We start from the raw sequence: 14,274 nt of genomic DNA, 5'->3' as shown, positions 1-14,274 counted from the left end.
TGGATATTCTTTCCTGCTTTGTCAATCATTAGTTGACCATAAAGTTGTGGGTCCATTTCTGTGTTTTCTATTCTGTTCCATTGATCTTATGTGTCTGGTTTTGTGCCAGTGCCATACTGTCTGATGACAGTTTTGTAATATAACTTGAAGTCCAGAATTGTGATGCTTGCAGCTTTACTTTTCTTTTTCAAGATAGCTTTGACTACTTGAGGTCTTTTGTGGTTTCATACAAATTTTAGGATTGTTTGTTCTAGCTCTGGGAAAAATGATGGCCTATCAAAATACCACTTACTATGTGATTCTTAACATCCTGGACTTGTGGCTTCCAACACCCTGGGGCTGACAGACCAAGAGCCAGCCCTGTCCTCTTCAACCTCTGTCCCTGGGTAAGCAATAGCTTCATTATAATATATTTACACTGTGCTTTCGACCTTCCCCCCTCCCCCATGCCTCACCCTACACCCACAAGGGAAGATGGCCATGACATGTCCGGCAAGAATGTTGTAGGGCCAAAAACTCCCCCTCACAAGCAGTAGGAGGAGTCCCTCAGATGATTGGAAAGAGCATCAGTTGGAGCTCACCCCTAGCTATGACCCACAACCTATGCAAACATGAAAAGAAAAGACACCCCTAACCTTAACCGTGGTGCAGTTGCCACCTCTGGGCCTGCCTGCTCTCCCAGCTTGAGAGTGCATGGTCCTTAATCAACTGCTTTGTGTCTGTCACCTTCCTTCTGGCTGTCTTTACTCAATCCTGGATCCCTGCATAAATCTTTCATGAGGAATCCAAGAACCGAGACCTCAAACCACACTTTGCGGAGTCTTCCACCAAAAACAATTATTGCTTCAAATATTGTCTCTGTTCCTTTCTCTTTTCCTCCGGTATTCCCACTTTGCATCTATTAGGCCCTTTATAGTTGTCTCACAGTTCTTGGATATTCTGTTTTGTTTTTTCAGTCTTTTTTCTTTTTGCTTTCCAGTTTTGGAAGTCTCTATGGTCATATCCTCAAGCTTGGAGATTTTTTTCCTCACTGTGTCCAGTCCACTAATGAGCCCACCAAAAGTGTTTCTCATTTCTGTTACAGTGTTTTTGATCTTTAGTATTTCTTTTTGATTCTTTCTCAAATTCCCATCTTTCTGCTTACATTATCCATCTGTTCTTGCATGTGGTCTACTTTTTCCATTTCAGCCCTTAACATATTGATCATAGTTGTTTTAAATTTCTGGTCTGATTACTCTAACATCCTTGCCATGTCTGGTGCTTGTTTAGTCTCTTTAAAATGTGTTTTTTGGAGCACCTGGGTGGCTTGGTCAGTTGGGCGTCTGCCTTCGACTCAGGTCATGATCCTGGGGTCCTGTGATCGAGCCCCACATCAGGCTCCCTGCTCAGTGGGGAGTCTGCTGCTCCCTCTCCCTCTGACCCTCCCCAGCCCTGCTCATGCTCTCTCTCTCTTTCAAATGAATAAATAAAAAATCTTTTTAAAAAATTAAAAAAATTTTTTAAATGTGGTTTTTTGCCTTTCAGTATGTCTTGTAAATTGTGGCCTGATAGCCAGCTATGATATACTGAACAAAAGGCTGTTGTGAAAAGGCCTTTAGTAAGGTTGTTGTAAAGTGTGGGAGGAGAGGAAATATGCTATAGCCCTATAATTAGGTGGCAGTCTTTTAGTAAGCCAGCGTCCCTGGACTATGAACATCAGTGCTTCTTAGTTTTTTTGCCTCTTATGTGAGACAGCGTGGCTGTAGGGAGCTGGAGTTGGATATTTCCCTTCCTCCAAGTAGCGCAGGCTCTGATAAAACCCCAGCAAGTTAAACTCTGATAAAACAGTTTCTCCTGAGGGGGCAGGCTTCTTAAGAAGAAAAGAAGGCAATGGCATATTTTAAAAATGGTTACTTTTCTCCTCTCTCTGCCTGAAGCACAGGGGACATTCCTTTGATACTTATGGTGAGAAACCGGTTGAGACCCTACCAAGGAAACTCACAAAAGTGTGGGGATGTCCCCCACTCCTACCCGGGACTGGATCCTCCTGAAATTTTTAACACTCGAACTAGTCCAGATGGAGCCTATATCAATTCACTAATTATAGTTCAGGTTTTCCTACCACAACACTGGTTCCACAGGAGGTTTTCCCTCACAGATTTCTGTTCCAGTAAGTTGTAAATCTCTGTATCCCCCTGTTCGTCTCTCCAACTTGTGAAGTAGTGGTTTACCCCATGATCTCACTTCTGTGATAGATCTAAACAGAGTTGTTTATTTTTCAGTTTGTTCAGGTTTTTACTTGTTGTAAGGACGGAATGGTGATTTCTAAGCTTCTTTAACTTGAAAAAAGGTACCTACCAAAAACCTAAGCCATATTCAACAATAGAACTTTAGAAACACTTTAGTTAAAGTCATTTCCTCCCTCTTTACTATTATTCACTCTATCTTGGAGGCTTTACAATTTATAAATACTAGAAAAGGTGAAACAAAACTCTTTCTTTGCAGAAAATATTATTTTCTACTAGAAAATCCAGAGCGATAAACTAACAACTTTTAGAATTACAAAGGAAGTTTAGTTAGGCATAAAATACAAGATTAATTTTTTTAAATATTTCCATATATCAGTAAAAATAAAGTAGAAAATACAATTTTTTAAAGACTCTTTCACATAAGCAACAAAATCATAAAGTATTTGAAATAAAGTTGATTTAAAATTTGTATAAGACCTTTGTGGAGAAACTATGAAACTTTATTGAAAAACATAAAAGAAAACTTGAATATATTAAAAAGAAGTCAACATTTTATTAGAAGTCTTAGGCAATGAAAGAGATAGAAAAAACAAAGTATAAATGGTGGAAAGGAAGATTTAAAATTGGTCTTTTTTTCTGTCAATAATATTGATTGCTCAGAAAATTAAAGTGAATCCAAGAAACTGGCAAGACATTTTCTTGGATTTTCAGCAAGGGAGGATAGAAGTATGATCTACATGCAAAGATTAATACCCTCCCTATACCGACTTAGAAACTAATCAAAAAATATGTTAGAAAAAATTAAATTCCTATTTGTAGTAGGTTGAATCATGTCCCCCTAAAATTCATGTCAATCTGGAACCTCAGAATATGACTTTATTTGGAAATTGATTTTTGTAGATGTAATTAGTTACGGCTCTTGAGATGAGATCATCCTGAACTTAAGATAGGTCCTACATCTAATGACTGATGTCTTTATAAGAGAAGGGAGAGGGAGATTTTGGAGACACACGGAAGAAGGCTGCATGAAGACAGAGGCAGAGATTGAAATTAGGCTGCCACAAACCAAGGAACACCAGGGACCGGCAGAAGCTGAAAGAAGCAAGGAAGAATCCTCTCCTCAAGCCTTTGGAAGAAGTGTGGTCCTGCCCACACCTTGATTTCAAACTTCAAGGCTCCAGAACATCGAGAGAATAAATTTCTGTTGTTTTAAGCCACCAAGTTCGTGGTAATTTTTTATGATAGTCCTAGGAATCTAGTACAATTCATGATACTGCACACACACACACACACACACACAAACCCTATAAATTCCCTAGGAATAATTCCAATTATAAATGTATACAATCTTCATGAAAAAAATCATATGTTTTTACAGAAAAGCAAAAAGAAGACCTAAATAAATGGGTAAATACCAAGTTCATGGATGGGATGATTCACCATTTTAACGATATCAATTCTTCAAAAATTAATCTATAAATTCAGTATGCCCCATATCTGAGATCAATAGGATTTTTTCATAAACTTTTCATGTTAATTATAAAGCTATATGGAAGTGTAAAATTTTAAGAATAACCAAGATATTTTTGTTTTAAAGAAAAATAACTGGGTTGGAGAAATAAAATTTGTTCAACCTAATATATAATCATATTATAGATTTATAGTGATTAAAATAGTGTTATTGGCACACTAAAAAACTATATCAATATAAAAAGAATAAAGATTCCAGAAACGGACCCATGAATGTATTAGAAAGCCAAATTCCAGAAGTATTGCAAATGACAAATGAATATCCAAAAAGGTATTTAGCCTCACAAAGATTCTTAAGAATACAAATAAAAAGGAAAATAAGATAATTTAATATTTGTCCTTCATAATTATTTTTTTAAAGATTTATTTTTTTATTTATTTGAGAGAGCGAGAATGAGAGAGAGAGAGTACATGAGGCGGGGAGGGTCAGAGGGAGAAGCAGGCTCCTCGCTGAGCGGGGAGCCCGATGCGGGACTCGATCCCAGGACTCCGGGATCATGACCTGAGCCGAAGGCAGTCGCCTAACCAACTGAGCCACCCAGGCGCCCTGTGCTTCATAATTATTAAGGAAACATTAAAAGAACTTTAAAATCGTCTATTTATAATTTTTTTGATATATGAGCTATTTAAGCACTTAGAAAATTTTTGTTGGTTAAATAAAATAATGTAGAATTTTAAAGGGAAATAAAATATATTAGTTTTATGAACACAGGTTGAAATTAAAAATTTAAATAATTTTATAAATTGGTTTTAATATTAACAAGGACCTCTGACAAGTGATTGTTAAAATTTTCTATGAACAGATATTTGTAAGCACTATCTTAAATATAATAAATAGGTTTCATAATCTGTAATTTCAATGAACTTTTACATTTTAAAACCAAAAATAACCTCTGGAGAGTTTTCTGTAGCAAAAAAAGCCAACCTCAAGGCACCAAAAAAAAAAAATTAGTTGACAATATTGTTTAGTAAACACATATTCATACAATAATACCATATGTTTCTATAGGTACAAGTAATAGACAAAGAAAAGAATACATGTGAAATTAAGAATAGTGTTTTCCTTCAGAAAAAGGTCAGGGAGATTTTATCAGTAACTGTTGAATATTTTGCAGTGCAAAAGCATTCATGTATTGCTTACGTAAGTAAAAACAAAGAAAATTTTTGGTCAGGTCATGTGTACCCATTTTGGGTTCGATAATCAGGGTCAATACACTTCTGACTCTCTGTGTTGTCTCAAAATAAGTCTGTGTAAGACAAAGTTATTCTTGTTCCTTTTATAGCAACATAAAGCCACTCTCCTAGCAGTAACATTTCCAACCACCTTCCTACTTGAGGAGCTTCATATAATGGGTAAAACTAAGCAATACAAACAAGACTCAGAGTGTAATTTTGGTACTAATGCTGAGAATTTAGTTGTAGTTGTCAATATTATCGTGGCAAGGAAAAAACATCCTTTAATGGCTTACAGAATATCAATGAGAGAAATAGAAAAGCTTACTCAAAAGAGGGCTCTGGGGTGGGGAGTTATTGACATACAAGACCTTATTTTCTAAGCATAGCCTGGAGAAAACACTTATTTCAGAGAGCTAAAGGTAGAATTCCTCTTGAGGGGCTAAGATTTTTGTTTGTTTGCTAGCAGAAGAACCCGCAGCCAGGTTGAGTGTGAAATGATAGGCTTTGAGGCAAGATCTGGAGGAGAAGGCAGAACAAAAGGAAGACTGAAATCCTTGGCATAAAGATTTCATCCTAGGGCAAAAATGGAAAGGTCCTAATATTGAAGCCGAATGTCCTTGGATCGAAGTCCTTTTAAAATTATCATCTATGATCCTGTCTTGAAGAGCAAATAAGCAAAATAAAGAGCTCAGATACAGAGGTTTTTGGAAGATGGGATGTTTAATTAAAATTGCTGTTACCTGTTAAAACCTTGTGCTTAGAAATTTTATTAGTTTGTAAAATTATAGGGTTTTAACATTTATTTATTTATTTTTCTTAAGAAATAGATCAGGAGTGCATATTGTCTTCTCTGGCTGAGGCTTTAGTAATATCTGAAAGGATTGCAAAACTCCTCAATAAAATTGTAGGTAAAAATTTGCCCAGCACAGGACACGCTTCCACCCTGACCTGGGACCTAGAGCCAGGAGCTGAAAGATCTACCAGACTTTCTTTATCCTACATGTTAGTTCTTAGAAGAGCAAGACCCAGGCTGTACAGGTGAGACACTAACCGTTGGGTCCAGAACCACCTCTCCCTATCCCAGGTGAGCAGTGACTCCCCCCAATGCCAAAGGGCAGTCTCTAGGGATGATGGCAATAAAGATCATTTCTGTTCCTACATAGTCAGAATGTTAGGTACAATTAATCAATGAAAGGCCAGTTGGAATTATTTACAGAGAAACATCCTTCAGTGCTTTCCTGGGACAATAAAAAAACACAAAGAATGTTGTTTCTGCCCTTGGAAACCCAAGAGGGAGAAAGACATGCTGGAGAAATGGCTTGATGGGCCAGCAAAATGGCAGAACAGCTGGGCTCAAGGAGAAGTAAGGACCAGAGAGAAAAGCGCAGTGATGAAGATGACTGAGAGCTAGAACAAGGACAGGTAGAATAAGGTAAAGTAATAGTGACGTCTACACTGTTTACTTGGCTGTGTTGTGACGCTACTTGTCTCCATCCTCTACTTACCCAAATCTTCAGTGCCATATGCATTAATGGTCTCAGTGGTTCTTAGTTGCTAATTAAAGGAAATGGAAAAGGAGCTACATACCACAGGAGGGAGGGAAGAGAAGAGCCACAGGGTACAAGACGCAGAGCAGAGATGGCACTCCAAGTAAACAAGAAAGAAGGGTGACATAAGCCCCCGAACGTCATGCCAAGGAATCTTTGTAGAGATTTAGTGTGCAGATTATGTGAGATGGGGCTTGAGCAAGTGCCAAAAATACGTTAAGGAGAAAGATAATCCCAAAGTTTGGTGGACCATCCAGGACTCTGTCATGCGGATTACATAATCATTGACACCAGACGTGGAGAAATAAAAAGCTCAAAGAATGGTTCTATGTATTCCCGCGAATTGTGAGATTCATCATCTACCACTTTATCACTCCATCCAGTCCATCCGTCACTGATTTTATCTATCAACTTGCTCACCCCCAATTTTCCTCAATAACATTTTCTATTTCCCTTAAGCTTTTAATGGTTTTTTTCAAAGTTTGAGAAATTCTTTTTTTTTTTTTTCCCTTGGTAGAACAGTGCATTCTGTGGCCACGCCAACCTAAATCTAAAACAAAATGCAAAATGCATGCAAGCAGGAAAACTGGGTAGAGTGAGAAAAAAGTACTTTTTCTTGCTGTTTCCTTCTTTGGTGGCAGGAGGTGGAGTACCAGAGATTTAGGAGATTGCCTGGGTGAGATTTTCTGTATCCCCTGCAGTGCCCCTGGGACAACTGTGAATCCCAGGTAGCTCCATAGCTGCCCTTGGGCTTGAAGGAGATCAGCAGTCAGTACTCTTGGACAGTCACCAGCCTGGTCTGAGAAGACGCTGCTGTCCCTCACACACACAGTCCCCTTTTAGGTCTTCGTCCTGTGCGTTGCTCACTGTCCAGTTCTGTTCAATTTCCTCCACTAGGAATTTTCCACTAATCCACTGGTCTGCCTGGACATACTTCTATGATTTCTCATGGCTTATGGACCTGTAGGCAGTGCCTCACATTACTAGAATTGGCTTCATTTTCCATTCTTAGAACTCTCAAGTAACTTTGATTTCTTCTCACATAGAAGAGTCACAAGACTTTCTTTTAAGATTTATATATATATATATATTAGTGTCAAAGAATGTACAAAAGTTTATTAGAAATGAAACAGAAGTTTACCAAGAATACAGAGGACTTAAGTTAGTAACCCTTCACTCCATCTCTGTAATTAATCATACTTCATGTAAACATCCATTATGTTTTTAAGTCGTAAAATGTTAAGTCAACATATATGATATCCACTCTCTATGTCTGAAATGAGAAATCGGCCTGCCCCTAACTCCCATGCGAAAAACGAACTCATCTTTCCCCTAAGGCACCCAGGCAAATTCAAACTCCACAGCTTCTGTGAAAAATAAAATAATGAAAAGAAAATGTACAGGCTTAAAAAGAAATAATGATAATAATAATAAAACACTGCTTGCAGGGATAATAGATGAAAGGCAGAAAATGAAATAGGTCTCCAAAGTAATTTCTTAAGACTCTCAAGTCTATCCTCCTAAAATAATACATATCAAATAAAATCTAAATTCCTCCTGCTTGTCTGTGCTGTACACACATAGCTCACTAGCAGAGGAGTTAGGGGTCCTGGAAATGGGGCCATGAATGCAGTGAGCATTTTTCTGGCCTGGATATCATTTCCCCTACCGAGGTAGTTCTTGGCCTCTCCCACTGCCCATCACTGTCCCTTCACTGACCCCAGCAAATGATGCCTTCAGCTTCCACTTGTTAACACGCTGTCTTGTCTTCCTGAGCTGCAGTCAGGTTCATAGTGTCCCTGACAATGTTAAGGACTAGCCCCAGAATCTGACAGTCGGCTGGCTAATCTTTACTCTGGTCCTCAGATGTTTCCTTGAATGGGCTTTAAGTTTCCCGTCTAAAACTGAAACCTGCTGTGATACTCTTGTTTTCTGTGGCAGGCCCAGTTCTATCCCTGGCACTGCTTTTGTCAGCCTGGATGAGTCAAAGCTGTTCACCAGAACAAAGAATAAATGGCAGGAAAGGGTACTCAAAGGAAGAAATAATGCATTTTTTCAGAAAACTCGCCCACTTGAAGAAATTAGCTGAATAGTTTTTTGCTAGTTCTTACTAGATAAGTGTATACGGTCACCCTCAGAACTTAGAACTACTACTCTAAATTTATATATATGCTATTTCAGTGAAAAGCCACTTTATAAAGAATCAGCACTGTGAAAAAACGAAATTAAATGGAGTACGTATGAGTGAGAGGCAATAGCTTTTAAGAAGTAAGACATCAAGGGGCACCTGGGTGGCTCAGTCGTTAAGCATCTGCCTTCAGTTCGGGTCATGATCCCAGGGTCCTGGAATCGAGCCCCACATCGGGCTCCCTGCTCAGCGGGGAGTCTGCTTCTCCCTCTCCCTCTGCTTCTCTCCTCAGCTTATACTCTCCCTCTCAAATAAATAATAATAAAAAAAAAAGAAGTAAGACATCAAAACAAGGTAAAAAAATTTTCAAAAGTGGAGTGAAAGAATTAGCAAAAAAGATAAGAGGTGGTAGTGGTAAAAATGACATCTTAAAGTTGAAAATTTTGGAGGTATTGTCATTATTGTTAATGGCAAAGTCTTAAAATGTAACCATAGGAGTGGGTGGCACATTAGCGTAGAGACAAGGCCATTGGAGAAAAGGTCATGGAACTGAGAAGTTGGGTCTGGAAAAGTTACAGATGTGGATGTTAAGATTCCCAAGAATTGAATACAGGTAGTATAAAAGGGAGTGATTCCGAGCCAGGACCTGGAACCTTCTAGTACAGGTGGGAAAGTGTCCTGGTTGGGGGTCAGAAAATAATGCAGAAAGTTGAAGAGAATATTTAGAGAAGACAGTGAGGATATAGGGGATTTTGTTAGGACTATGAGTTCCAGAGCGCACAACAAAAGGGATTTGGAAGGTAGGAGGGAATAGGGAGATGGGAGAAAGTACTCAGCCAAATGGGAAGAGAGTCTGAAGGATATTGACGAGAGAGATTGGGCTTCACATAGAGAGCACATAACAGAAGGCTAAAGGCTCTGATGAGATTACATAGATATTTAAGGTAAGGCAATGGGTGTCGAAGAGAGAGGTCTTGCCAGAGCATGTTCTTGTAACTCCTGCTATAACTCTTGTAACAAGCTCTCTTGTAACTCCTGCTAGTGGAGGTATAGAAGTCAGCAGAAGGGTCACCTTATGCCAAGCGGAAATAACTTTGGAAATTTCTTTCCAATCCCCCTCTACCTTCATCTTCCACGTGGGTCCCAGGCCCGATAAAGGGATAACAAATAGGTCTCATTTTCCATGGATAGGGAGTGACTGCCTGGAGCACCATGGTATGACCAACTTCAAGACCATGCCCAGATTCAGGAGAGCAGGCAAACAGCCACACCTATGCCAGTGTTTGTTTTCCCTAGTTTAAGGTAATTCCCTAAAGTTCAGTTCAATTCCTCATTTTCCATCCCACTTCTCACTTTGTAACCCACCTGCTAGCTACTTAGACACCCATAAAGCTTTTAGGACTTTAACATGCTACTTCACTTTGGGCTCCAACTGCCACCCTTCCTGAAGGTGATCTACTCAGCTTGCTGCACTGTCTTCTAATAATCCCCAAGTCTTCATGTCCAGACAAGACCTTGTTCTTGAGCACCAGAAACTTGTCTGCAAGTGTCTATGGGGCTTTGAGCACATCAGATGTGTTCTTCAAACCTCCCCGTCCTTGCCATCCTGTTGGTGTACCCCCATTTGCCCATTTGAACAACCCAAGCCATCTTCAATTCTCCCTTTCCCCCAGCTCATCATGAGTCCCCAGTTCCTATGCATCTGGCCTCCGACATTCCTTAAATGTGCTCCCTCTCCTCTCTCCCCACTGCCTCTACCTTGTTCACATCCGTCTCTTCTCTCAAACAGACTTGGGAAGTGCACTCCGGCTCCCCTTCCCACAGCCATCAAAGTGACCTTTGTAAAATAGAAATGTTTCTCCCTTCCTTAAAGGCTTCCTGGCTTTACATCACTCATGGGATAAAGTTCAAAGTTCGTAATCCTTGACACACAACATTGCATATGTTTGTCCAGGTACCTCTCTCTCTTGCTAGACTGTGACCGCCACCAGGGCAGGAATGTGCACCTCTTTTATTTTGAATTCCCACTAATGGCTTGGAGATGCAAAACATACTCAATCAAGGTTAAGTGAAGTAATGCAAGCAGGTAGAGGAAAAGTATAAAAACAACCTAGTTTTTTTTTATTTTTTATTGTTATGTTAATCACCATATATTACATCATTAGTTTTTGATGTAGTGTTCCATGATTCATTGTTTGTGCATAACACCCAGTGCTCCATGCAGAACGTGCCCCCTTGAATACCCATCACCAGGCTAACCCATCCCCCCACCCTCCTCCCCTCTAGAACCCTCAGTTTGTTTCTCAGCGTCCATCGTGTCTCATGGTTCGTCTCCCCCTCTGACTTACTCCCCCTCATTCTTCCCCTCCTGCTATCTTCTTCTTTTTCTTTTTTCTTAACATGTTGCATTATTTGTTGCAGAAGTACAGATCTGCGACTCAACAGTCTTGCACAATTCACAGCGCTCACCATAGCACATACCCTCCCCAATGTCTATCACCCAGCCACCCCATCCCTCCCACCCCCACCACTCCAGCAACCCTCAGTTTGTTTCCTGAGATTAAGAATTCCTCATATCAGTGAGGTCATATGATACATGTCTTTCTCTGATTGACTTATTTCACTCAGCATAACACCCTCCAGTTCCATCCACGTCATTGCAAATGGCAAGATCTCATTCCTTTTGATGGCTGCATAATATTCCATTGTGTATATATATACCACAACTTCTTTATCCATTCATCTGTCGATGGACATCTTGGCTCTTTCCACAGTTTGGCTATTGTGGACATTGCTGCTATAAACATTGGGGTGCACGTACCCCTTTGGATCCCTACATTTGTATCTTTGGGGTAAATACCCAGTAGTGCAATTGCTGGATCGTATGGTAGCTCAAAAACAACCTAGTTTTAAAGACTCTCTCTCATGCCAGTTGACATGAGATTATTTTTTACTAGCTCTCACCACCAGATGGTTCATCTCTCTCTCACCATGAATAGCAGAAGCATGAAATTTTTTTATTTGACAATTAATAAAAGATATACCAAGGGTGGAAATGGGGTCTTGATAGGAATTTTCTAGTATTGGATTCTGGCTTCACCATTTTCCAGGTGTGCAACCCTGGGCAAGATACTTAAACTCTATAACCCTATAACATCTATACTAATAGTATCTGATTCAAATGGTTCTTATGGGGATTAAATGAGGCAGTGGGTATAAAGTGTGTGGAATAGGAAATATTCAGCAAAAAGTAGCTGTGGTTGATACTCTGAAAGAGGTTGCATGCATGGTTCATTCACAGATAACTGGAAGCATTATTGCTGTTAGTTAGACAAGAAACATGCATGCATTTCCTAGAATGGGGGAAATGTGTCTTTACTTTTTCCATAGAGTTCAGGCCATACAGAGTCAGCTTCTGAAGGAGACTGGGAGGGAGTTTTTGTCTCTGGTCTCCCTGACTTTTTTCTCCCCCAGTGTTTTCTACCCCTCTGTCCTTTCCCTCCATGGTCCTATTGCTCCTGGAAGAGAGGCAGCAAGTCCTACAGCTCTCTGTAGAAATAGGCTTGGGTCTATGGGTATAGGTGGGCTATCTTGTTGACTTTCAATATTATCTTAGAATTTGTCTATCCATACTTCATAGGAATACCTCGACCTCATTGAATAACCTCATTCCTTTTAAACTTGAGTTCCATTACTGGACCACAAATTACATTGTATTTTGTATCGGGGTGTTTTTGACCTTTCCAAAAAAAACAAAAGTTCATATTGTTCAACCTAATTACTGAAGAATGATAATTTGTTAACTATAAATATGAAAATATGTGTGTACAACCTTTCTTCTGTTATTGCATTTTTTCATTTTTTAACATATTGGATTCTCAAAAAAATGACTTGGCTTGGGGGAGGGGGTCTCCTTTACTCTGAGAAGCCATAGAGTGGAGCCATCTATAAAGCAATTCTTTCTTTTATTGATAATAATTATCTTTTATAACATCTCCTTGATGTATTTTTGTGTTAAAAGATCTGTCCCCCTCTTAAAAGAGAGGAAAGGAGAGGGAGAAAAATAAAAGGCATACAGAGGGATCATATAGTATATAAAATGACAATAATCATGAGCCACCTATTTCACAAATTACCGGGGACATTACACATGATAATACAGGCAAAGAACTTTAAAGAGTTAAAAGTACAATCACGAAAGGCAGTCCACTTACACTGTACTCCAAAGACCATTTTTAATCTGTGAACTCTTTATTTCTGGTCCATGGTGAGATAAATATGAAAATTTGAAAGCAAGCATTTAGAAACTGTTATAGAAATTTGACAAAGTAATTTTATGTCTGTTGAATCAAATAATAAAAGATTTGGGCTTGTATTCTGTATGTCTGATTTTTTACTTCACTTCTAGTAATTATTTTCATTGTACTTCACAAAGGCAAAGAAAAACCTGTCCTTCACTATACATAGTTTGAGAAGCATTGATAAAAGGTATTATTATTTCTGAAATTTTGCTTAAGAACCATTAAATTTCTAATTATAAACTAGTTACATGTCATTATTTGAGAAACACTGTTTCATACCAAGTGTAAAGAGTTGCCAGCATACAAACAAGTTCCAGAACAAGTTTGTTTTGTGTCGGGTAACTTGGTTATTTAAGAGTTAGAAACCATTTTTCCCACAAAATTACATAAACCTGGGGTTAGGTTCTTGGTGTTAGCCCAGAAATCCCAGTTATCTCAAAAGTTTGTTGAGCTATACTATAAAATTTAGTAACAGGTATATGCTCTCGCCTTTAAAAACCAGTCTTCTTCATCCTCCTACAACGGAGAAAATAGACTTCTGATTTCCAGATCAGAAAACACCTCTCTTTCCCATCTGCCTGGGCGAAATGGTGATTCCCAGCCCTAGCATGGTGGTGGGGATTGGGTAAGAATGGGGCTACTTCTGCAGAAACTCTTTCGACAGCAACACTCAGAAGGAAGAAGAGTATGGAGCTACAGTCCTCTTCACACAGAGGGATGAGGAAATTGGGAGTTGGAGTTTGAGGGAACTCACTTGGTTGTGTTAATAATGTTAAACTAAAATTTCTCCACAGTTCTCTGAGATTGAGATGACTTTGGTTTGGCTGACCTTGAAAGCCCCAGTTCTTTACCACAAATGCTTCTCCGCCCTAAACTCTGGGGTGTTTTTCCCTTGGTGGCCCAACACCAAATTGGGACTAGGCTTCATCCTGAATTGAGATTTGTCCCTGCCAGAGGGACCCATGACACGAAGAAAGGTAAGCCTCCTGTTCTTTCGAAAGAAAACTATTTATCTCTCTACCATTCAGCATAACCTAATATCCCTTAAGACTGAATCAGAGATACACACAGGAGAGGGATCTTTTTTTTTTTTTTTTTTTGGCGGGGCAGATGAGAAACCAGAATCTGCTTTTACTTACTGATTGTTTATGAAACTGATGTTTGTTGAAAATTGGCAATTGTCATGGCTTCTGCCTACATGCTGTAGGATGGCAAACCCTGGAAATCAGTAGAAGCTTATTCCAGACATACTCACTTGTTTGAACTGTCTCAATCTTAATGAGTAAGTTTCCCTTTTACACTTCTTGTCTTTCTTTCTTTTTCTTTCTCTCTCTCTCTTTCTTTCTTTCTTCATGTTATGGCTG

The sequence above is a fragment of the Eumetopias jubatus genome, unplaced genomic scaffold (genome assembly GCF_037043125.1).
Source record: "Eumetopias jubatus isolate StellerSeaLion01/CBP00866 unplaced genomic scaffold, mEumJub1_p1.0 scaffold_14, whole genome shotgun sequence".
NCBI lineage: Eukaryota > Metazoa > Chordata > Mammalia > Carnivora > Otariidae > Eumetopias > Eumetopias jubatus.
This window is presented reverse-complemented; position numbering follows the sequence as displayed.